Source organism: Anser anser, assembly GCF_964211835.1.
Source record: "Anser anser genome assembly, chromosome: 5".
NCBI lineage: Eukaryota > Metazoa > Chordata > Aves > Anseriformes > Anatidae > Anser > Anser anser.
Window position 1 is genome coordinate 19,205,095 of NC_139725.1, and position 24,370 is coordinate 19,229,464.

The 24,370-nt window shown below is 39.3% G+C and overlaps 1 long non-coding RNA gene across 1 annotated transcript in view; it reads right to left on the reverse strand.

Annotated features, from left to right (window-relative positions):
• The window catches only part of LOC310900457, a 288,227-nt gene that overhangs the window by 34,724 nt on the left and 229,133 nt on the right, over positions 1-24,370 (reverse strand). The window contains exon 7 of the long non-coding RNA XR_014585138.1: positions 8,007-8,091. This is a non-coding gene — a long non-coding RNA (uncharacterized lncRNA). The remainder of the gene's footprint in view (positions 1-8,006; positions 8,092-24,370) is intronic.

Sequence of the window (24,370 nt, forward strand, 5' to 3'; positions counted from 1 at the left end):
ACTGTGTTTTCACCCACAAAACAAATGAGTTAATTTGTTCATTGGTTTGTTCAGCCCTTTGCTTGTCCTTTCTTCACTCCTCTTTGCCTTTTTTTTTTTTTCCCTAGTGGGATGAGGAACTAATCAGTGGAAACAAGGCAGTGTAGCTTTTCTGTGATGTGAAGAGGCAACATGGAAGCCAATAACTGAGATATTGTGACCTTTCTCTAGGAAAAAAAGTGGACTTCTCTCCACTTTTCTCTCTTTGTAGTGTAATAGTAGAGATGTGGCAATTGTCTGCCTACTGCAAGCTCTTCCAGTTGCCATGTAGTTTCAGGGTAAAATGTGTTGAGGCCCTGAAGCTTTGGTTTTAGCCATTTGGTAATACAACTGTTTGAGTTTACTTTTTTTTTTTTTTTCCCCCCACAAAATACTGGTGTTAAGGTATTTTACACAACAGAATTTTCAGTCTTTAAAACCTGTCCTTCCTTTTATGCTCCAAACTTCACAGGAAGATCCAAAAGAGGTCACCTTTTCTTGCACCAGAAAAAGGGATATACAGAAAAATTGCACTGATTTGTTAATGCTATTTCCTTTGTTTAATTTACTCCACCCCAAGAACTCCCTCTCATAAACTGGAAAGATGGGCAGGAATTTGTTTTGGAATTTCCCTCACCCCCAAGCACCACCCTGTACCTAATGCCGTGGCAGCTCATGCTCTTGCCTGAGGTGAACTTGTGGAATTAGGAGGTCCATGGTGTTGCAGGGACTGGATGGACCGGGTGCCCTGTGGTGCCTGCTATGTGGGGGAGCATATCCTGATTGTGTTTTAGCCATGTTACAACTGTTGCAAGCCAGAAAATCTGGGTTTTCTCTCTGGATTTCACTCTCTCTCAAGAATGTCCTGACACTACAGATTTCAGGTCTACAGGACACTAGTCAAGTCTACAACAGGATCCCTGTTTCTGTGGTGAGCAGCATAGATACAAGAAGGCAGAAATGGGACAGTGGAGATAGTCACACATTTTCCTGTGCTGAGAAATTGATGATAAGTGATGAACATTCACTACAATAGAATAACAGTTCACTATAAATAGCTACCAGGATTGTCTTCAAATTTTGGGATCCTAGATCTAGTCCTAGATCTAATGGTAATTTGTGCCTCTCCAGCTTATGTGTGCTATATTTTCTAAGGAAATGCAGAACTGTTAAAGAACACTAAGCTGTAATAAAAACATAGGGAAACACATACTGTACTGTCATTTCATAGCAGACAAGAGATTTGACCATACTAAAATGTGGCATGTGTGGCAACTTTTGTACAGGAGGTCCATTTTGACTGGCAGGACAGACCTTAACAGTATTCACAGCTAGAAGGCAGCAATCCTTCCCTTCTGACACAAATTTCTTGACAGTAAAGCTCTGCTTTTAGTCATTTAAGACTGGTCTATTTTAATAAACTCTACTTTGGATAAGACTTTGAACATATTCAGAAAGTGAAGATAATGAAAAAAATATTCTAATTAACTGAAGCTCATTGAGAGACAGATTTTTCATCTCAGGGAATGTCTTAGGGGTGAGTTTTACTTCCAGTCCTAATGAAAGCAATAAAAGAATCCAGAAAGCGATTACAAAGCATGATTATGAATAAAATATTGTTGGTCAATCAAGTGATTTGTTTGAATAAAAGCTAAATATTTCATTTAGATCTCAATTTGAAATAGTACAGAAAATAAGAAAAAAAATATTTGCAATGCTAAATCGAAAATGTCATTCTGAAAATGTAGTAACATTTGATTTTCAGCAAGTTGATTCTTTTGTTTTTCTCTTCTAAAGGAACATTAGACAAGATCATCACTCTTAAGCCATTGCTTTTTTTCTCATGAATTGGCAGTTTCTGAGAGTCTAAATGTAACTGATTTTTATGTAAAATACCCAACAATATGTTAAAATGATCCAATCTCAATGAGTTACTTGAAGGTGTTGCTATGAACCTATATATTACCCAAAAATATTTGAAACAGTCCTACAAATAAGGGTTTTGTTTTGTTTTGTTTACAGTCCTTAGCCAGCCAAAGTATTTGCATGGATAAAATTGTAATAAAATGGGGAGGGGGAGGGGGGGAAGGATTAAACAAGTTGCACTGATTTTTCTGTTGGTCTAGAACTCTTTGTCAGATATAATATTTTAACCCAAGTGGAACACACTTCAAGCCAGAATGCTATGTTTCTTTCAAAAGTCTGTTGTAATTCCCTTTTATTTTCACATACTAAGCCTAAGAAAGCCTCTAGAATATTTTCTGGCCATCTGGAATGGTATCCTAGAAAAGCATGCATTTGTTGCTGAGGTAAATACTGTTCTTTGGTCAACTTCAGCTGCAGCTGTTTGGGTTTTTAGCCATTGATTCGCACTGCGATCTCTGTGTAGCCCTGCTCCCTATTGCTTGACAGTAAGAGAGAAATCTGTCCCTTGAGCTGTCCAGTGGTATTACTGGAGACCCAATGACACTTACGGTAAACTGTTTTCATTATGGTGGCAATTAAGCTCAACAGTAGCTTTCTGGAATCAATGGAAATTAAATGCAGATAACAGACATTAATTGAACATTTATTGGAAACAATTTAAATTATGTATAGTTGTGCCTTAGTTAGTGGCAATTAATGACTACCATTTGGGTATAAGCAGAACTGCCCGAATGTAATGAAAGTCAATACAAGCAGTTACAAATGGCTGAGATAAGGAAGTGCTTATTGATATTAGTGATCTTCAATATTTTTCATTGGAACTATAAGCTGATACAGACCATATTGCCGTGTAAAGTGATAAGAAATTGCTAATAATATTTTAGATGTAAAGTGTCACTAATCTGTAATTTGCTACACTGGGTATTGAAATAATTAATGCAGTAGATCATTTTTAATTATAGTATTATATTTACAGATAAACTGAAACTGAGACTGTTATTGATTAAAAGAGGTGCCATACTGCAGACTTGTCTAACCCTGTAAGAACTATATCGTTCTTGAATTTCATATAGTGTAGCTTAGATTTTTACATCTGATTTGAATTACTTGAATGTCTTAAAGATCTGTGTTCCAACCAGATGTGAGAAATGGCTTTGGTTTGGAAAGTTTCAAGGAAGGACCACCAAATAATGAGGAAAAAAACAAGTCTGTATTCTTTTTTCCCTACACCCTCAGTGGAAAATCAAAACAAAAAAATGTAGCCCAATTTTTTAATATAAATTGGATTCTTGTCAGGAAATTGCTCTCTACCTGCAAAGTATAATTATCCTTTTTCCAGCCTGGTGTGTTTCTCAAAGCAAAGTTATATGCAGCTTTACTGCAATTGATAAACTTCTGTAATTGGATGCTTCTGTACTAATCTCACTATTTACTGTGCTTTACGTATGTTGTGTTACAAGCCACTGTTTTAACTATACCAAATATCTTCTAGTTAACTACCACTGACTGTACTGACTACTGTAATTGGCTGTACTGATAGAATACATATATTCTAGTTAACACGGCTAAAACATAACACCTTTTTCTGTTTTTCTTGTCAGTAAACATTTTCTTTTTAAAGTTAATTTAGTTATTTTTAAAGTTACTTATAAGGAGTCATTAACAAGTATTCAATTTAAAATGGAGTGCTACCTCTTCAATAGGAAGATTAGTTCATGTGGCACTTCATTTTGTTTAATTGTCTTTCCTTGATGGAAGTACATTATCTCTCAGAATCAGATTTTTTGTTGCAAAGTTATGTGATAAAGGTTAAATAGATTTTTTTTTTTTTAATATTCTGTGACATGTCAAGAAACCTCTCTATTCCTGTGAATTTCTCATTGGAGAACTGAAGATGACTGCTAGAAAATGACCACAAAAAACAGTATGAAAAAGGCAAAGTGAGTTTATATACAAAAGGTAAATAAGGTTGGAAATTTCTTTGGAAATACTTCTGAAGCACTGTTGAACATAGCAATGCAAAACTGAAAGAATTAACTAGTTTGTTATGCCATATACAATGTGTAACACTGGTATGTATTTCAAGCTAGTGGTAAAAACAAAGGAACTATAGTAAAGGGGTTACTGTTAGATCACAGAGATACTATCTCTGCTTACCTGTGAGAAGTCCAAGGAGTACAGAGACCAAGTTTAAAGTACTGAGAATGACTGGAAAATATAACTGGCATTATTCCTTTTAATTATACCTGGTGATTTGTTCTGGGATTTATAATCCTGATCTTGATATTCTATAAACAGAACCTTCATTTAAAAGGGATTAGGGTTGCCTACGTGTGATAACCCAGATTAACTTAAACTCTGTAAGAAAATGCCAGTTTACGGAGCGCCTCCTAACTACTCCCTTCCTTCACACAACTTGTCTGCTGCTAACAACTGACTACATTGCTTTGGAGAACTCCTTCTGCCACCACTGAACACATCACGCACAAGCCTACCCAGGTTACAAAACGCTGTCTTATTAAGATCAACATTAGCATTATTGGGTATTGACATACATGACACACACAAGTTCAATAAGCAATATTTTATGCATCTATGAGCAGAGTATAAATGAGTTTTTTACAGCAAGGCATCAGCAGAGAGACCTCCATAGATAATCCAACGATGCCAAATCTCATGGTCTCAGGAAGGCAAAGGCTTGCCAATACAGATTGGCTTGTGAACTCAGACAAGTGCAGACCAGGAAAGGCTCTTCCACACCTTCCAAGCTGGTCAGGTGGAGGCCGGTTCCAGCCCTGAAGACCTGCATCGCTGAGTACACAAACTTCACATCTAGTGTGGCCTCCTTGGCTTCCACACTGGTGCTCAGATTGAGTCAGCTCGGAACAGAAAAGCTGGAGAGTGCATTGATGTCTGAAGTAGAAACCATAAGGGCACCAGTACCTCTAGTCCCAACAGAAATAAACTGCTAAGAACTATGCATCTTTCCTGTGTGCAACTGTCAAATGAACTAAACTGTCCTCATCCTGATTGTGGCTCCTGTCCAGCTGGAAATTTGGGGAAGGATGGCCATTTCTTCTGCAAATTCCTTTCCATATACCACACACACACACACATACACAGTTGTGAAGTGGTTGCATCCTTACTGAGGGTTTTGTTACAGGCTGGGTTAAGCCTTGTTGAAAATGGTAGGCTTAACCACCGCCCTTCTCTTCTGAGTTGTAAAAGACAGTTCAGCACACGTTTCTGCCCAAAACAAAGGCAAATGCAAGGTTGCCTAGGAATTTAAAAGATCTGGGTGGGGAGCCTTGGTGAGTTTGTTTTGGGCAGGGTTGTATGTAGAAAAGAGAGAGCAGACGCAAAAGCAGAGAGAGCTCAGAAGCAGACCTGAAGGAGAAGTAGGCAGTCTGCAGGAGTTGTGGCGCACAGCTCTGGGAGGAGCCCGGAGAGGGGGATTTCAGTCCTGATGTTCGCTGAAAAGATTCTGGGAATGAGAACAAGAAATCTTTTCCTGATTACATGAGTCCTCATGTGCTCAGGACAGCAGGGTTCAAGCATCTTGTGAACGGAGAGCATGTCAGCAGGGACACCTGATTCCCCCCACTAGCTAACTCTCCTGTTCTCCAAGCCGAACAACTTATGATGTGCTGAATTTCACTTAGTAGTGGCTCAAAAGTGTGCAGCCATGTGTAGAGTACCATTCAAAGCTGTACAAAACCATAGTCATCTCAAGTAATGAAAAGTTGTGAATAAAACACACAAGAAAGGATGAAGAACCAGGAAGAAATCTGCTTACTTCTGACCTATATGCTTGACATGCATGACCAAAATACTTTGCCACTACCTTTAGCCACCAGAGAGTTTTGAAAGACTGGTTATTTACCAGGCCAAACTAAAATCAACTTTGGGAAGCCCTTACAGGTCTACTTTTATATTAATTGAGTCACAATCTTATCCAATTTATTTGAAAATTCCCAGATAAACCAGTCTTTATTTCTGGATTATGAACAGTGAATTTGGCAAATTCTGTACATAGCCAAAACAAAGAGTCTGGGACCTTCTTTAGCCAGGAAGTGTAACTGAAGTAATTGAGCCGTCTGATAACAAACACTGAAATGGGCCCTGGACTGCTTTTTAAGTCACAGTTTTAACAAGAGCCCTGAAAGATACACCTTTGGTAGGATAGCAGATGTGGTAACCCAGAGATTTTGTAGGATTTTAAAACTCGTATAACTGTAATTTATTTCTATATACTTAAACTGGGGCCAGAATACTTATCATTGCAGAAACAGGGATTTATAGCACTTTATTTCCTTTAGCATTCATGTGGAAGGCCATGGAGTCCACGCTCCTAGACTTGCTGATAGAAAGATAATCATCTTTGAACTGAACTTCCCAGGGACCAAGTCCTCCTCCAGCCAATGGAAATGCTATTGCAGACTTCAGTGGGAGTAAATTTCAGTTCTAATGTTTTTTATGACACTTGTATTTGGAACAGATAGATGAACAAATACATTTACTTGAGCATTCATTACAAATTGCCAGTATTTTTTTTTTCTTTTTTTTTTCTTTTTTTTTTTCTTTTTTTTTTTCTTCTAATATTATGGTTAAATGAGGCTTGTAATGTATTTCTCATTTTGTAACAAAAGCCCTTGTGAAAAGGAAAGGATTTGTGTTGAGCAAATCTTTTAAATATTAAGCTAGCTTATCTTGTTCATCTTCCTGTTTACTACCCATTCATTTAAAAGGAAGGTGTTTATGATGTGAGGTTTGGGAAATATTTCATAAAATTTCAAAATTGTATTTTATTTGTTTGTGATGCAGAGAGAGGAGGAGAGAGGATTTTCATCATTTCTGCTATTTAAACATTCTTTTTTTTTTTTTCCACACTAAATTGCAGCTCACCATGACTCGCAATGACAGATACTAACCCCAGCAATCAATAATATACAGTGGAAATACCAATGGACTCCTCAGAACAGCACTGCTAGTGGCACCACTCTTTACTGCTATTGAAATGAATTCGAAGGAGCTGGGCTTTTGCTCTCAAATCATGCATTATGTTATCACTTTTCTACTCTCACATCATTTATTTAAAAGCAATTGTTTCCTTGATTCACAGCTATCCACACATATGTGATATGAAACATTACGTGCCATATTTTATCTCTCCCTGGGTATAAGTCTACAATGTGTTGATGTTGATGTGAGATGAGGATGCTCAGCACTTCAACAAAACCAGGCCCTAAGTAAAAGGCGAATGCTATGTTTCAACAAGTACAAGTAACAAATGGACATGGTGAAGGTGGTGATTAAAGACTGTTGTAAGTACACTTTGGGGTTCTGATGTTGCAGTACTAGCCTGCTTCTATTTTACTCTTGCGGCTCATTTCTTCGCAGAATACCTCTTGTCACTTACTGTTAATGTTTCCTTGCTGATCTTTTACATACTGTTTTTATTTAATGATTCTTGACCAAGGGAAGAATTCTGTGTGCAGTGGCACAGGCTAGAGTGCTGACCTCTGCAGCACTGAGTGTTCTGACTTCCTTCCTCCTCCACCAAATTTTTCAGTGGGGAGGGCACTCAGCCCTGTTTAGCAGACACTGAGAGTGGCACTCACCTCACTTAATGTGGAGGTAGAGAGCTACTCATCAGCTGTTCGCTCGCATCCACCTTGTAGCTGATGGGAAGAAAGAGGCACCTCTAGGCTGTGGTTCATCTTACCTATCTTACATATCAAGGATAATGTGAATTGAGACCTGATAGTGCCTCGTGCTATGGTGACTCATTCAGTTATAACTGCGTACACTGTACATATCTACATTTGCTCAGCTGCATCCCATGTCTCGATACTTCTCTCAGTATGACTTTAAGTCCAGGGTAATTCCAGCTCAAGCCATTTTCAGGATTTATACAAATTGCCTCAAGCCTTTTTTCCACTTATCTTGAAGGCACTTTGATAAATGTCCACATTCAAGGATTTTAAAAAAATAACTGAAATCACCTCTTTACAATGCAACATTCACCACACACTAAAGCAGTTCATTTGGATTTCACTTACATTAATATTTGGGTATCAGCAGGAAGCGGTGTTTCGCAAATATGATTTGGCAATGTGTTCATGATCTTCTGCATGGACTCATTCACTACAAAAAAAGAGAAAAGATTGTTTTACAGATAAAAAGTTGTCATGTCACAAACCAAAATGAAGGAAGTTCTTTTGTTACAAACTGAGATGTTAAGTGATTTGTTTGGTGTTCCTGCCTTAAATAGTCTGAGCTTCCCTTAAAAAATAAAATGTGAAGTTCACTGTTAGTTTCTTTAATACTGTCTGACTAAGAAGTCACAGAGCCTCTTACATTGAATCCTGTCCTTTGAATCTTTTTTTTTTTTTTACTTTTGTATATTTTGCAAATTCAGACCTTTATCACCAACCAAATAAATCTCTCATTTTGACAATAGAAAATCTAGCTCCAAATCTGAATTTCGTAGTTTGGGTTTCCTTCTACTTCCTGTCTGAGAGCATAGTTACGGCAACTATTTGCACAAGTTCGTATCTAATTGAAACGCTGTTGACATGTGTACGTGCTAAACAAAGGAATGTAATAAAAATTTATGAGTTAGTTACACTTTGAATCAATAAAGTGTTAAAGAGTTAAAAAGAGCTCATTTTTTTCTCAGGTCTTTCAGGCCAGGAACTGTTTGTAATGCACAGAGCACATCTGGGACATTATTCCCTTTCGCAGTGTCCTATACACATATCTTTTTTGATTACCATGAATATGACAGAGATCTACACAGTGAAGCATGATGCAGTGATATGAAACTCTCTCAGTGATTTTCAAAATATGCAACTCATAAATCATCCATCTTAGCCTGGGCCCAAATTTGCATGAAACCGTGGTAGATCGTCTCAAAAGGTAATTTACCCAAAGCCCAACCAATCCCAGCTGTGTGAAGCACATAACAAAGTTAAGAAGGTAGGTTTCACATGGCTTCAGGGTTTGTAATGGATGCTTTGCACAGCTGTAACGATGAGTGGGTGAGGAGAGTTAAGAATGAATGAAGTGTGGGTGGTGGAAATATTCACTGGGCATGTCACGGCCAAGGGAGGAAGCACAGGGGCCTCCCGGTCTCCACGATGGGAAGGACATCAAGGCTCCCTGGACAGGGGTCCTACTTATTTATTTATTTCAGTTTTGACACATTCTCATTAGCAAGGCAAAAAATGTGAAATTGATACAGTTTCTTTTGAACACAGGGAGATGACTGTGGCTGCGCAGCAGAGCTGTCTTATAATCTGCTTCCAAACGTGTGGGTGCCTCTTGGGTTTCCTCAGATATTTTATGGACTGTTTTCAAAGATTTTTATAAAATCAGGCCAACAATGTCTGCATCCCCTACCACATCAGTGAAAAATTGGACCGTGTTTCAGAGTCATGTAAATTCCTTCTATAAGAAACATTTACATTTTACTAAGTGAAAATTTAGCAGACCACTTCATGGGTGAATTCATCCCTGGTTTGTCTCCCTCATTACAGTACAGTTACCACAGGGATGGGTTGACTAATAGGTTACCACTAATGAACAGAAAAATGAGTAGCACGTATAACTGAACATTACAAAGGTTTCTTCCAGGATTGCCACGGCACGTTCAGATAGCTGATAAGATACTTCATTCTTACCGTTCCTGTATTTTCATGAGAACTTATCTGTAACTTATCAAAACCTGAAGACCGGTTTATGTTTCTTTACTGTATTATTATATGGCACAGTAAGTGTAATAAAGTAATCTGCTAACTGTTCTCCTTGACTTTTCGTATTCATTGCTCTTAGACAGGTTTTCTTGCACATATAGTAAAATATATACAACAACTTTCGTATCTAAGGTCCTAGTAGTTTAAACACAGTCCACTTATTTCTTGGCAAAATATTCTTTGCAGTTAGGACTTGATTAGGCTGGAAAATATTAAAAATATGTTGACTAATGCACTGTTAAAAATATAGAAAGTGTAACATTTAAATAATGATAGATAATTAATGGTCTAGTGTAGGATTAACTATGATCTTCTGATGGGATTTTAAATATGGGCTCTTTATTTGCCTTGAATGGTTGTTCATGGTTCACAGTTGTAACCACAGCTGATACCGCAGTTAAAAAGATGATGTTCTACAAAGCTACCCCTATCGCCTAACAAGCATGTTACTCAAAATGGTGGGGTAAAATTATGTCTTCACTGAAGTCTGCCTGAACTTCATTGATCTGGAGGAGGGGAACATTTCTTTTTTGTAGAGAACAATGTACTCATTCAATCTGAAAACTAAGTAGTTTTTTCGAAGTGTTTTTTTTAGCCAAGTAAAAGTATCCTAAAGGACAAAAAATGTCTTTGACCCTGGGCAAGAATGAGTGACATTGATAACTGTCATGTTTGAGGTTTTAAGGAAAGCAATGAAAATTCAAAATTTGCTAGTGTTTCATTCTTTTAAGCTAAAAGGCTCATGCAGCAAGAATCTGTAAATGACACTCAACCAAGGAAAAGCTTTCTGAACAGCTGATGTGAAACTTGAAAAGAGGCAATATAACAAATGTAATGCAGGGGGCAGGGGGAAGTGCTTTCATTCCAGTTCAGGAACATCTGGTTTATTGCAACAATAACTACTGTAATTATATCACTGTTGGAAAAGCTGCTCTAGGTTAGGTTAAGTTTGTGGGTTTCTATAATAAACACTGCTTTGGAGGAGTGGGGGTTCAGTATTTCAGCCATGTCAGATCACACTGAACTGAACTATGATTTGAGGCAAAAATAACAAAATATGGAAAACATAAAAGCATTGTTTCTAACCATATATTTCTTGAGATATACTCTTGGTTTATTCCTCATTATAGCAAGTGGAGGGTATGCCAAAGAAGCAAATTGTTGGATGACTGACCATATTTCACTGATAAAAACTAAAAAAGTAATTTTTTTGTCAGTTGGAAATAGGCTTGTTAATCCATTATGGTAATGTACACTGCTGTAATAAATAAACAAGCAACCCGCAAAGGACATTAAGTACCATTATTGTCACTTCACATACAGGGTCAGATAGCAGCTTAATGGCAGAGGGTCTCCTAGTAAGAATACAGTGGATTTTTCCAGATGAGTGCCTGTGTGATAGGACTTACTGCCTAGCCACCATATTATTTCACTAATCATTCAAAATGAAGTATCTCAACTACAGTACGATGCTTTTCTATCTAATGGGAAATTTGAGTCTCCACCAATCCTTTATTACAGCAGAATCAACTTAATTCTCTCAGTTGCCAAGTGCATTTCCTGCATATTATGCAGCAGCAAGAAACAACTGTCTCTTTTCTAGGCAACAGGGTACGTGTACTGATCTCAGCACCAGTAGCGTTCACAGCAGTACCATGGCTGCACTTGGATCTGCAACGGGCCAGGTGTTGCACGTGAAAATTTTCTCATAAATTGCAAAATACAAATAAACCACTTTTTATTCTACTGTTAGGGCATGCTTAGTCTATAGTCTCTCTCAAAATGCTGTAAGTCTATACAACTTCAGTGTACTGACAATATATAAAAAAGAATGGGTCAACATCTTCCTGACAAGGGGAATAGGAATGTCATTGCAAATATATGAATACCCATTAAAATGCTTTGTTTTTATAGCAAGGTTCAAAACTGCCTCAGACTTCTGGGAATTTAAGAATGATGAAGAAAGAGATATTTTATTATCATAGTTTGCTTCTCCATCTCACGATATGAAGTTGTGTGTTGCCGTTTATTCAGATTCACACGTTTGTAGACAATACATCAAATGGAATTTGCAAGTTATATGTATGCATCACTTTAACAACTGACCTATGTCTTGCATGCTTACACTGGCAAAATATTACATAAGCAAGAATCAACTTATATGACACATGCAAATGTGGGTTTATGTGTACAGAAAACTTCTGTTTTATAAATGCAGGTTTAATATTATCTTTAGTTCTATCTCTACACATTCTATTTCTACAAGCTCAGTCCTTGGAATTGAAATGAAGCCTGTACTTCACTACAGACAGAATAAAATGCTAGAATATCACACTCTGTTTTTCTGGGTGTCTTTTTATTCTACCGGTAAAGTTCAAATTAATGGAGTGTAAATTGCATCACATAAATGGAAACTAAACCCTGTTGAAGGCAGACCAGTGAAAACATACTATAATTTTCAAAGCAACATAGTAGAGAAAATAACAAAGTTGTTTTAAAGTTCCAGCAAAAACAGATTTATTGTTATTTATAATTTACTCTATCTGAATGCCCCAAGCCATTACGGAATTTAGTGCTAGACTCAGTCATACAAATAGTTTTTTCTTCCTTAAGGTTTTCTCTATAACTTTTCTATATATTACATATATATATATATACTTTTCATACACACACATACCATTGTGATGTATGTACATGCATACATACATATATGTCTTTTGGGGGAGATGAATCATAGATTTTTTTTCAAATAAAATGACATGAACCACAAACAGAAAAATATCTCTGACTTGAAAAATTCTTATTTCTCACCTGTCTCTCATCACCAGTTTTGGAATTCTGGCCAGGGGTCTGCTAAAATTTTTGTAAGATTCAAAAAAATTCATAATTTATATACTCATGTCATAAATACTTTTATTTTATATATGCTCCTGGTTTTATTTCGTGGGCTTTGACTACACTCATTGCCTCAAATGGCTTAATTCCATGTGATTATGTTCCAAAAAGTTCAGATATCAGAATTACAAATGGAAGAACAGATCATCAACTGATATCAGGAACTGCAGTGCAATTTACATGAGCTGAACTATGGGAGAGTTTGTTCAAAATACGAATGGTCTGGTGGTGAAACCACTTGAGGCACAAGCCTGAAGCTTGCTCTACACTCATGCTAAATGGCACCCACAACACTGATCTCGTCCTTTATACAGAAGAAAGTCAAAAGTAAACAGTTTGCAAGCTGCTGGCAACAGCACTGGGCATGCCTTAACCATGTTAGCTTTAAAATGCTACCTAGAAGTAGAATGAATCCTTCACGTTTTTTTTTTTTTTTAATGTTAAAATATCTACATCTCTGCTCCTGCCTGCCGAGACACTGTATTTTGGAAGACGCTGACTATTGCCTGGATAATGCTAAGTGTCCTCAAATGCCTTTCTTATCAATGGCTCTAGATACCTCCCAGCACCCTTCCAGCACCAGACATTCATTCATTCAAAAAGAAAAGAAGTTAAATTATTGCAGAGTTTTTTTCAGTTTACCTGGTGTCAGAAACTTGCAACACTTAGGATTTAGGCCTGCAAAATGCTGACCTTTGTCTTCTTTTACCAGAAAATGGAGTGGGGCTATTCTGTATAAACCATGCCTTGCATGATTCAATATATAGACCAAAAGAGAAATGATTTTTTTAATTATCAGAAAACAAATAACAAAACTGAATATCAAATAGTGGACTGAAACATGATTTAAAATAAATGCTGAAAATCTTAATATATAATTTCCAATTCTCTCTTTGTTTTTTTTTCCTCTGCTTTTACAGTGTTTCATTAGTACATCTAGACAGCAGACAGATTTGCTTGTGGTGGGCTGACTTTCTCCCATGGTACTCCTAAGTCACCACTGATTGCTTCAAGCGCCTTCCATCTCCACTAAGCTCATACCAGAACTGGCTGTGCTGAGGATGGGGCAAGTTCATTTCCAGTGTTGGTCCCATGCCTCGTTAGAGTGAGCGATATTTACTGGCACTGGCTGCTTATGTTTGCAGTAAAATTATGCATGGCAAAGGTGGGGCAGCACCTGGAACCCTGCGACATTTCTGTTTCCCCTGTAGATAGCACTGGAGATGCCCCTCTTGAGCTCTAAGGGATCATCCAGTTCAGGACTTCTCTCTTTTCAAATGCTTATATTGAAGGGGAAGCTCTGTTTTCTGAGAATAGACAAAATGAGAAATTTGTAAGTGAGGCAAGGAGGTCTACCAGACAGGGCAGAAATCTTGGATATTTGCAGTGATATTATGAAGTTTAACAGCAGTTTTCTGCCACTTGTAAGATACAACATAAATATGAATGAGAACTATAATATACACACAGAGTAAAAAAAGAGAGAAAATCCTAGTTCCACTTCTATAATGTTCTGAACACTCTCACATCTAGTCCTTGACCCCTCTTTTCTTTTTTTCTTTCTTTTTTTCCTTTTATTCTGAATTGCCTTGTTGCGATTAAAAGGGCTGGTTGTACTTCAGAGACTGTGCCATTCACAGAAGTGCTGAAACTATTTTCTGCATCAAGGCAGAATATCTTCACATTAAAGAAACCTAGGTTTTGTGGAAATATTCAGAGATACGCATTCTGGTATTGAGACTTCGTTCAGTGATGATAGTGCAGAAGTTCTGCTAGAAGCTAGGGAGACACAACCTGAGAAAACATGTCCTAATGGTAAGAAATTCTGTAGTAGTCATTGTGTGTGTGTTATGATAAGTGCTTTTTTCTGACTTTGTTCTGCAACTTCAAAATGAAACATCTCCATGACAGATGAATGTGTTCTGCATTCAGCACCACTTGCATTTAATAGTCTGGTCTTCTCACTACAGGTCAGAAACTAGAGACAAACACGAAGCATAAACGTCAGATCGTGAAATATGAAACACTCCAAAACTCCAAGGTCAGATAAAAAGTCTAACCATTCAAAGCTGAATGTCACACCAAAACAATGTGAAAATTTGTGAAGCATTTGTATGAAGGCAAGGGCTGTACATAAGTTTCAGGTCTATGTAAGGTAAGTGGTTGGTAAGGGAAACACATCTGAAGTTTGGACTGTTCAGAGTCAGAGTTAAAAATGGAAAATATTGGGAACAATTAGACACTGGATTTTTACAGATGATCATCAGAGGGCTATTGAGAACAGATGTTTCCATAATCATAAGACAGTGGAAGAATTCTTAGTGTTCAATGTCCTTCAACTCTGCATTTCCTGCATGGTAAGATACACACTGCACATCAAGAATTACTAGGGAAGACTACAGCACAGAACATTTAGGAACTCATCTCAGAGCCTGGTAGAAAGTTGCTTTCACAGGCAGACATTTTAATATTTCTTTTTCATAAATGGAGCCACTAGAGAAACAACAACAACAACAAAAGTTACAAACCCTAATATTCTCTTTACAACCCCATTTTCAGACCAGTAAATAGGTTCTAGGTGCAAGACCTGGACTCCATCTCTCCTCTGGAAGTAGAAACGAAAAATGCTTTGCTGATTTCTACTCAGACCTTTAGATGAAACCTCTCAGGCCATGGTTACACAGATACTTCATTCCAGCAGGAATCCACAATGCCAACAAAATGCATAGTCCTGTCACTCCTCCCTGCTTCCCCACTAAGTCCCTCCACATGGCTAGTTGCTCATTCTCGTGTTAATTACTGTGTGGTGAGAGAAGACCAGTGCTCTCCCTGAAAATGATACCAGCAACAAAGCAATTACTCTTCATCGTGGGATCCGTGCCCTATCAGCCTCCCTGTGGGACTGTCCGAGAGAGCAGCAGGAACAGGCTCCCCGGGGCAGAGCGCACTGGGGCTCTCAGCAATGGCTCAGGCTGCCATAACACTTCAGTGACTGTTTGACTGTGCCCTCATTCACCACGTGTTTGTCTCACTGTGTTGGACACACTGAATTTTCCTATCCAAGACTGTCTGATATCGAGGTGCATCTTTCCCTGCATCTCCCAGCATTTTCATTTCAGAGCACTACCTAGCATCGCTGTGATCATGTGCTAAATTAAAGTTACATCTGTGCAGCTGGCTGTTTTTTTTTTTCATGGTTTGTCTTTTTCTTCCACTCCTTCCTCCAATTCAGAAATCTCACTCTTGTGGCCTCCAGAGAAAAACCCACAGGGGAGAGGCTCATTTTCCCTTCTTCAGAAAACTCAATGTCCTCTCAGTGCTCTCCCATGGTGCATCGGCCTCTACTCTCCGGCCCGAGCCCTTCCGAGGCTGCCGGTCACCCTGCAAGAGCTTTCCCACATGCTGTATTGTCAGGGGACTGCCTGACCGTGGTCAGTGGTTTCTGCCTATGTATATGTGGGTGGAGAGGAGCAGAGGGGCCACACCAGAGCAGAGCAGAACAACTGCAGGAGGGAGGCCTGGGGACGGCTGGGGTTTGTGGGTGAGGAGCTGCTGACCTGCCAGGATCTGGGGTCTGGGCAGACCAATATCAATAAAGGCATTAAAAATATAGAAAGTAATGGCTTACTAAATTGCAGACCTTGGTTTGCAGAGAGAGGTTTTGTCTTTTCCAGACTCATGCACATAAAGTTTGTCATCTGTCCACATCTGCTGCATTTACTTGGTGAGTACACAGTGACAGGATACTTGACCTGGGAAATTATTGATGCAGAAATTTCAGGCATTTTCTCACCTGCACCATGTTGATAGCATTGCCTTTACATACCAGCTGCTGGGGTGGTTTTGAGCGTTCCGGCGTTGTTTCTCACAACTAAACCTAGGGTGGAGAGATGTTACTGAAAATAACAAGTGATACCAAACTTGAAATTCAGACACAGCCTTCTCCATACTTCAGGTAAGTTTGGACCTATGGTTTGGATCCATCTCGCTTGTGAAGTTGTGACATTCTGTGTTGCCGACAGTCTGCCCCCACCAGCAGTGGCACATAAGGCAAAAAATAACCTCACTGGCACAGCATCACCCCACTTGGTAACGGGGATTATTTTTTGGAAAGTCTAGCACGTTAAACTTGCACCCAGCCATCCATATGTTACCTGAATGAGACACCAAACACGACGCAAGGTTGCAAGAATCAGATTTCCATGGTCCGTAACTAACTGAAAGATAAAGCAGGCTTGCAGCCTGGGATTTTTGTCTTGTTCTCTGTGTGTGTGCATGTGTGCTTGTGTGTTTATGCCAGCTTCATCCAAACGACGGCTGGCAATACTTCCTGATTTTGTAGTTGAGATATACAAATACAGCATGAGTGAGATAATATCTGGTAATGTAATACTTTTTCTTCCCTAGGCATTGACAGGAGTTGGTTCTTAACTACCCTACAAGTTCAGACCTACGCAAGAACCCCCAAAGTGCAGCCACACACTACCTGCAGCACAAGCTGCTCCAACTGGGCTTGGTTTTTCAAGTTGCTCAGCAGCAAATGTTAATGCTCATCTCTCATCAAGGTCAACAGAGACGAGGAACATGCAGCATCGTTTAGAGGTACGAAGTATCTCAGAAGATCCACTTCTGCGGTTGATTCAGGTTCAAATCAAGGCTATTGATATTGTCTTTAAGTCAATATCTTAGACCCTCGGTCACGAGAGGTTAGATAAGATTAAAGAACTAGATTTTTTAATCTATTGAATATTAAAAATGGCCACTTCTGGCTTTTCATTCACACCATCTGTTGCTAGCAGGTTGTATCTGCAGTTTCAGGACAGATTAATAATTGTTCCTGGTTTTTGCACACCAAGAGGTTAAAAATAAATCTTTAGCCACACAGAAAAGTCCCCAGCCATTGATTTCTCTAAGATATTTTGGCAACATGAAAAGAAAATATACCGTATGAGCCTTCCTAGAATTATTTCTCCCTGCCACATGTGATATAAATAAAACAAACCTCAAGAATCTGGCTTAGAATATGGAATAACATTATGCTACAGTCATTTCTGCTGTGTTTACCACAGCAAATGTTGAATTACAGGCGTCACTGTACATAATATTTAAATATTTCAATGATACACAGAGCTCTCAACACTCTTGTTTCTCTCCCATGTTCACAACAATTTGCCAGCAACATTTTAGAACAGAGCAGTCATTTTATTGCAACCTCTTTGCGTTAAGAAATGGGTGTACCCGCTACACAGCTGTATCTAAGACAAAGCATAACCCCCCGTTTTAGCATCCTTATCATGTTCTGATGCAAAAGGATTAAGACAGTTCCAGGACGTCTGGCTGAAGGTTTCCCTGACCTAGGGAATCTGTGGTTGAGAGGCAGTGCTGTCAGGGCTTGTGAAAATGAATCACTGCCACAATTCCCAGTGGCCACAACTGTCTGTAGGAGTCTTCCTCCTGGTACGTCTCGGTGCAGCCCTACTGCTGCCACGCATTCAGCCAAGCAATACAGACTGAGGAAGTAGAAATTCAGTGTGTGTTAGGCTAATAGGACTCTGTTAAATTTCTGCTTTGAGACTAGTCTGTCTAAACAAAAGTCCAGCCCAAGGAGAGAATGAAAACTGAGGGAGAATAAAGAAGGGAGCCTGCAGAAACTTTCAGTTATCCGAAATACAAGAATGAAGATAACTGCAAAACTGCTAGATGAAAACAGCGCAAGTATCACAGATGACCTCTTAAAATGCAGATGTTTTAATATAAAAATAGCAAAAAAGGGATAGACTAAAATAAAGAAAAACAGCTACATGAAATAGATATGGTAGTTAAAAAATGTTTCATTACACATCAGTGACTTTTTCACAGGATTTTGAAGTGCACATAGGAATTGGACTTCTGGACATGACTTTTTTCTTTTTTTTAACAAGTTCTGCTTACAATAATTTGTTCCTTTCATAAAGTTCTGTCTTTCTGGCTAATATAGCCAAACTTTTCAAGGGAGTAGTTGGCAAATAAATGTAGAGTGCTGAACACATCTGAAAATGTGGTCATTGTAAGGTGCTCAACTGGAAGTTGAGCTCTTCTGGCCAGTGAGTTTTGTATAAAGTGAAACTTTTCTTCATAATCCAAATTTTCAGTGTAATTCCCCATAGGGCAATGGGGAGTAATTATGCATCTGAGAGTATCCACGGGAGGGTGCTGTGGCAGGGAGGAGAGAGCATAGTCACAGGCCTTTGAGTCCAATTTAGAGGTGGGAACCAGCCCACTTCCTCCAGCCTCCCTCTTTTTCCAGCCTTCTCCTGAGCCCTAGCTGTTCCCAGGTCTTGCTGGAGCCTCCTGCCAGTTTTAGCCTCTCCCCAGTGTGGAAAAGTCACTGGGAGGGCTGGATTGTGACAGCAGCTGCAGCCAGCCGAGGGAAGGACTGGGATTATTGCTGGCAGCACAAATAGGAGGATTATATAAAGCAGTGTTGACTGGAAATGCGTTCTGTAGAGCTTAATGAAGAGCACGGGAGGAACACGTTGACTGGCTAGTACAAGGGATGAGGGTGGGCGTTAGCAGGGATTAAGCAGTTAGTTGAAAAGTCCTTATTTGGTGGATGGGATGGAGCAGGAATGGGAAAACAGAATATTTTCTTCTGAGCCAAATGACGATTTTCATGTAGATCTTCCTCAGCCTTTATTTCTTGAGGAGTTTGTGAGATGCTTCTGTATCTATGACTTGGGGGGCCCAGATTCCTACAGAAAATCAGACATGCACTTAGTCTCTCCTTTGGGCTGCTATTTTTCCTTTGTGGTTATCCAACAGTTTCATTTGAGGGTCAAAGAACCTCCTAAAATACAGAAATGACCTTCATAATATTTTGGAGAAGAATTGTCACCTTTATTTTATAATGTCTACCCAACTTGTCCCCTGTCACAGACAGATTCAGTATCGGAGCAAGGAAAGAATCCAGGAATCCCACCACATGCTCTCCCCGCTAGCAGGACACCCCACTGCCACATGACCTCCTTGTGGCTGGGACACAGTGGACAAGAGATGTTTTTTTCTCCCTGGAAGCCAGGCAGTAGCAATGTCTACTGACAGCATGCATGATCAGATCACTCTGTGGTCAAAATAGGAAACATTATTCATTCTTCTTCTGGGACTGCAGCAAAACCCTGTGCAAAAAAAAATGCTGTCAGCTAGAAAAAAGTATGCTTCAAATAAAGCTAAATGGTTTAATTAAACATTAGATTAATTCTTCCCAAAGCCACTAGCAAAAACACCACAAGCATACGCAAATGAAGGATGTTTGTGGATGGACCTACACAACCTTTTTCACAACCTTTTATATAACATTAGTGCAGGCTTAGACAAAAAGTAGTCTTGTTCTTTTCAAGCCAGCATGAAGTACAGCCAGGAAGTATTAGTCATCAGAGATTTTTGGTAGTTGTAGTTTGGAACCCCAACTGGAGTGTTTGCTTTGTACAGTTTGCTTTGTAAAAGCTCAAAAATCTAAATCAAGAATTGGCCACTATCTTGGTCAAAACATATTTCCTTTCAAATAGCTTTTGACTAAACTATCGCTATTAGAAGAAATTTTCCTTTTTACGCACTTATAACACAAAATAAATGCCAAAGAAACAACCCTTCCCTCTTCCCCAAGGAACTGTAACAACATTTTTTCAGTAACATTTTGCAAGATTTCATATTAAAATATATTCTGAATTGTGTTTTAAGGGGGAAAAAAAAAGAAATTATGATTTTTGTATCCAAAATAGAACAGATGTAAAATATTTTTGGAAGGTTTTTACCTTCGAGACTGAAACTTTGTCATAGGTTAGTCTGAAATAACACATTTGAAAATTTTGTGAAACAATACATGGCTTTCTTCAGTTATTGGTCATTCACAACAATACATCCATCCCGTATATTTCTGTGTTCTGGTCATTTTGGTTATTGCCAGAGCTTTGGCCTAATAAACAGTATTTTTGCAGACAAGAAGGATTTGATTCTGCAATCAAGATGATTTTCTGTAAAGCATTTAAGAAGTAAGTACAAATGGTTATGTGTACTTTGAATGCTTGAAATAAATCATGGAAAACTAACATAATAATGTGCTGTTAGTAAGTGCTATACTGCTACAGTTGCTTTAAAAATGAAGAAGAAATCTGAGGTAGTGAAATAAATCTTCAGCTGGTACAAATCAGCACAGCCCTATTGAACTGACGAGAGCTACATCGACTTAAACTGAGGTTTTGATATAGTCAGTGTTCCGCTATACTGAATAAACTGCAGCATGGGATGGTGAAATAACATGATTCGCCCTGAAATCCTCGTGTCAGCATGGCCTGCACTCTTAAAGATCTCTTCAAGAAGGCCTTTCAAGCATGATATACACTGTGGAAAACAGCAGAGAAGGTATGATGGCTAAAGGGCAATCTCAGTGTTCCTGGTGGAACAAAGGAGATGGATGTGAATCCGTAAAAGCCTAAGACACAATGTGCTGGAGCAGGTACAGATGCCCCCGGGTAAGCACTGACTTGAGATGGAGCTGAAGCACAAGCCAACCTGCTTTCTCTAAGCTCCCTGCTGCTCTTTGCCTCCTTCTGTCCACGCAGCCTTCTCCTTTGTTGACATACCTATTTATGCACACAGATGGTCATCTGCCCCAGCAAACTGAGTAGGGTTAAAACTAACAGGGTGGAAGATTGCTTGGCCTTAACATGGCTCATCTTCCCGCTTCAGCTTGTAACACTGCTGGTAAAGGTAGGGGTGGTCTGGTGGCACCTAGGACAGCTTCTCTTGGTGGGAACACCACTGATACTGATTTAACAGCTTTACAGATGTAATGCCTTAGGAAGAAGAAATCCCATGTCCTCTAGACTAATTCTCTGACTTGTCAATATTCAGGATAAAACAGAATAGAGTGTACTAGGAGCAGAAAACAGTGAGCCTGAGGAAGTTTGCCTTAAGAGTTATTTATTATTAGCTTTTCTACTGTACTTCTTGCTTCCTAGGTTAGTCACTTACTGCATCAGGAAGAAGTGTTTGTGTGATAAGTCTGTTCTACCTGGGCCTTGGTACAGGGGAATAATAGTGTGGCTATCTATGATTAAAGGTAACCCTTTGGAAAAACTCCTGCTGACTTCAGTGGTGCTGGACTGGGTCCCCTGTATTGCTCAGGACTGCATACCCCCTGCTTATTCATCCAGCAGCTCTCACCTCTGAGTGCCACATCAGATCTGTAGAGGCGTTCAAAGCAGCTCGCAGGATTTGCTCCTCGTGGCCCTAAATGACTCCTCTGAAACAGATCCCTCTTGACTGCTACACAGCACGTGGTGTAAGCTAACAAAATACTGGCTCAACCTCTCCCAGTGGGGCAGATTTTTTCAGTATGTGATCTCCTCCCATTGCTTGCGAGCAAAACACAGATGTGTTACCTCAAAGGCGGATCTGCCTTAAGCATCACAAAATAACACCAACCCATGAGAAGCAAGACTTCAGAGGAGGTCAATTTAATTCAGGTCATAACAGGTATGTTATTCCCAACTCTGCAAGCTTCTGTTTCAAGAGTTAATTTGCTTAAAGAGAAAAATTATTTTAATCACAGATGCACCCTTTTCAGGCATGTTGCCTCTAACATGTTCAGGATTTTGAGGAATTTCATAACAGTGCTCTTACATCATTGCATCCTGATACAATGTTAACCATTATGAGATAAAGCCTGGGCTTTTTGCATTTGCATAAAGTATGTAGCTTCCCTTTCTATTAGCCAAAGTTTCCCTTTTTCAATTATGAATATTTCAAATTATGCACTTTTTTTTTTTTTTCCCCTGGGGAATGACAAAAACATCTGTTTTAGGCAAAACAATGCTGCTTTTAAGTGACACCAGAGCAGGGTGGTTGTATGTTACCTATTCACAAGTTATCACCCTGACATAGTCAAGACAAAGCAGAGGGCACAGGAGAGGTACGATGCTTCCTGCACTGTTCCCTGCTTTGTGGTAGGTCAGCTGCCCTGCATGCGATATCTGGACAGCTTCGATTAGACACCATTAAGTTCCAGCAAATCGATAACTACCCTTATGGGCTACAGTTAAAGAAGCACGACAGCAATGGTCAGAATAAAAAAAATAATATATGTATCAGATAATAGTTATTTATATGATTGACATTCTGCTTCAGCGTATTCACACAAAGACCTCTCTCTCTGCCTGACATGCAGGCACTGCATTCCCAATGCATTCTTGTAGCCTACACCACATAGCCAAACAATAGCGAGCCTTCTTTCATTTTCCTGCCTAGTTTCTGTGAACAGCTCTCTGTTGACAACCAAGTCTGTTCTCACTCCTGAAGAATTCCAAAAATTGAACGATATAAGGACAGCCTGTGACTTTCAGGAGGCATCTTAAAGCATCCTATTTTTAAAATTGTGGTTTGATGCTTCTTTTTCTGTTTTGTTTCTGTTTCAGAGGAAACCTACAAAAATGCAGTTACACTACAAACCAGTCCTCAGATGAGAGAGCTGCTCTGAATACAGCACCACTAATAGCACTAAAATGCAAATATGTGGATGACTTTCTCTCTTTGACCATTTCAGAACAGTTTTTCTCCTCTAAACGTTAAGGTTCATGATGAGTGCCAAGCTGTCAGACCCTGTGCAATTGAAATATTTTGTGCAGGAAAAATAGATGCATGGACATTGGTTTGCTTTCCCTGCCAACCAGTCCCAAGACTGAAATGGACAGGACACACGTAAGATTAAAAAAGTCCAGCCTACTCAACACTCATTCCAACTCCCTCTCTTGCTCCTAAAGATTAATGACTTCTGGTCAGATGACAGGGATTTCATAAATATGAGCAACATGCATAAAAGACCCAGATCTCCCTCCCCTTTGCCACACATCAGCAAACCACCTTCCCCAAGATAGCGTAGTGATTAGTCTTGTGGCTGGCAGTGAACCAAATGAAAACAGAAGAGATGGGAAATCACTGTGATGAGCTAGCTGGCATGTTATGTCTTTCTTTGGTTGCTGATGCAATGAGTAACATATCCCATAAACCAGAAGTGCTTTTCAATTCCTCATTGACAACATGCTCTCACAAAGTCACAGTGATAAGTAATGCTCTTTGTCATCTCCAGTGGCATCCCACCCTGTGAGGACCACTGTGGCCTCTCAGCTGGACTTGAGGAATGCACTGTGCCAAGACATGAAGCATTCAGGCCACAGGACATTTCAGCCCATGCGGTATGACTGATTAGTGTCTTCACAGCAGCAATATGCAGTCCAAACACATGAATCTGACCTCTGCTCTCAGTACGGATTTCCCATAGCATTACCAGCAACTTCGATTGGTTTGAAGTAGACACCCAGTATTTAAGATTGCATTTTGACTCATTAAAATTTTAAGAATCTGAAAATCTAAGAAACAAAGGCTCTTAAATTAAAAGGCACTTGAAATGCGAGGAGAGGAGAGGAGAGGAGAGGAGAGGAGAGGAGAGGAGAGGAGAGGAGAGGAGAGGAGAGGAGAGGAGAGGAGAGGAGAGGAGAGGAGAGGAGAGGAGAGGAGAGGAGAGGAGAGGAGAGGAACTTGAAGCACCGTTTCTTAACAATGCTTATACAAAACTTCATCATTGTCTGTATCTTTCTTCAGGATCTTACATATAAGGATGCCTTAAGGAAAGCCCTCTTAATTTAAGCCTGTTGTGTTTTTGGCTTCTGACTTCTCTGGGTGGATCTGGCACAGTCAAGGCCAAAAATGAAACATCAATGAACAAGTGTGCTGACGTCACT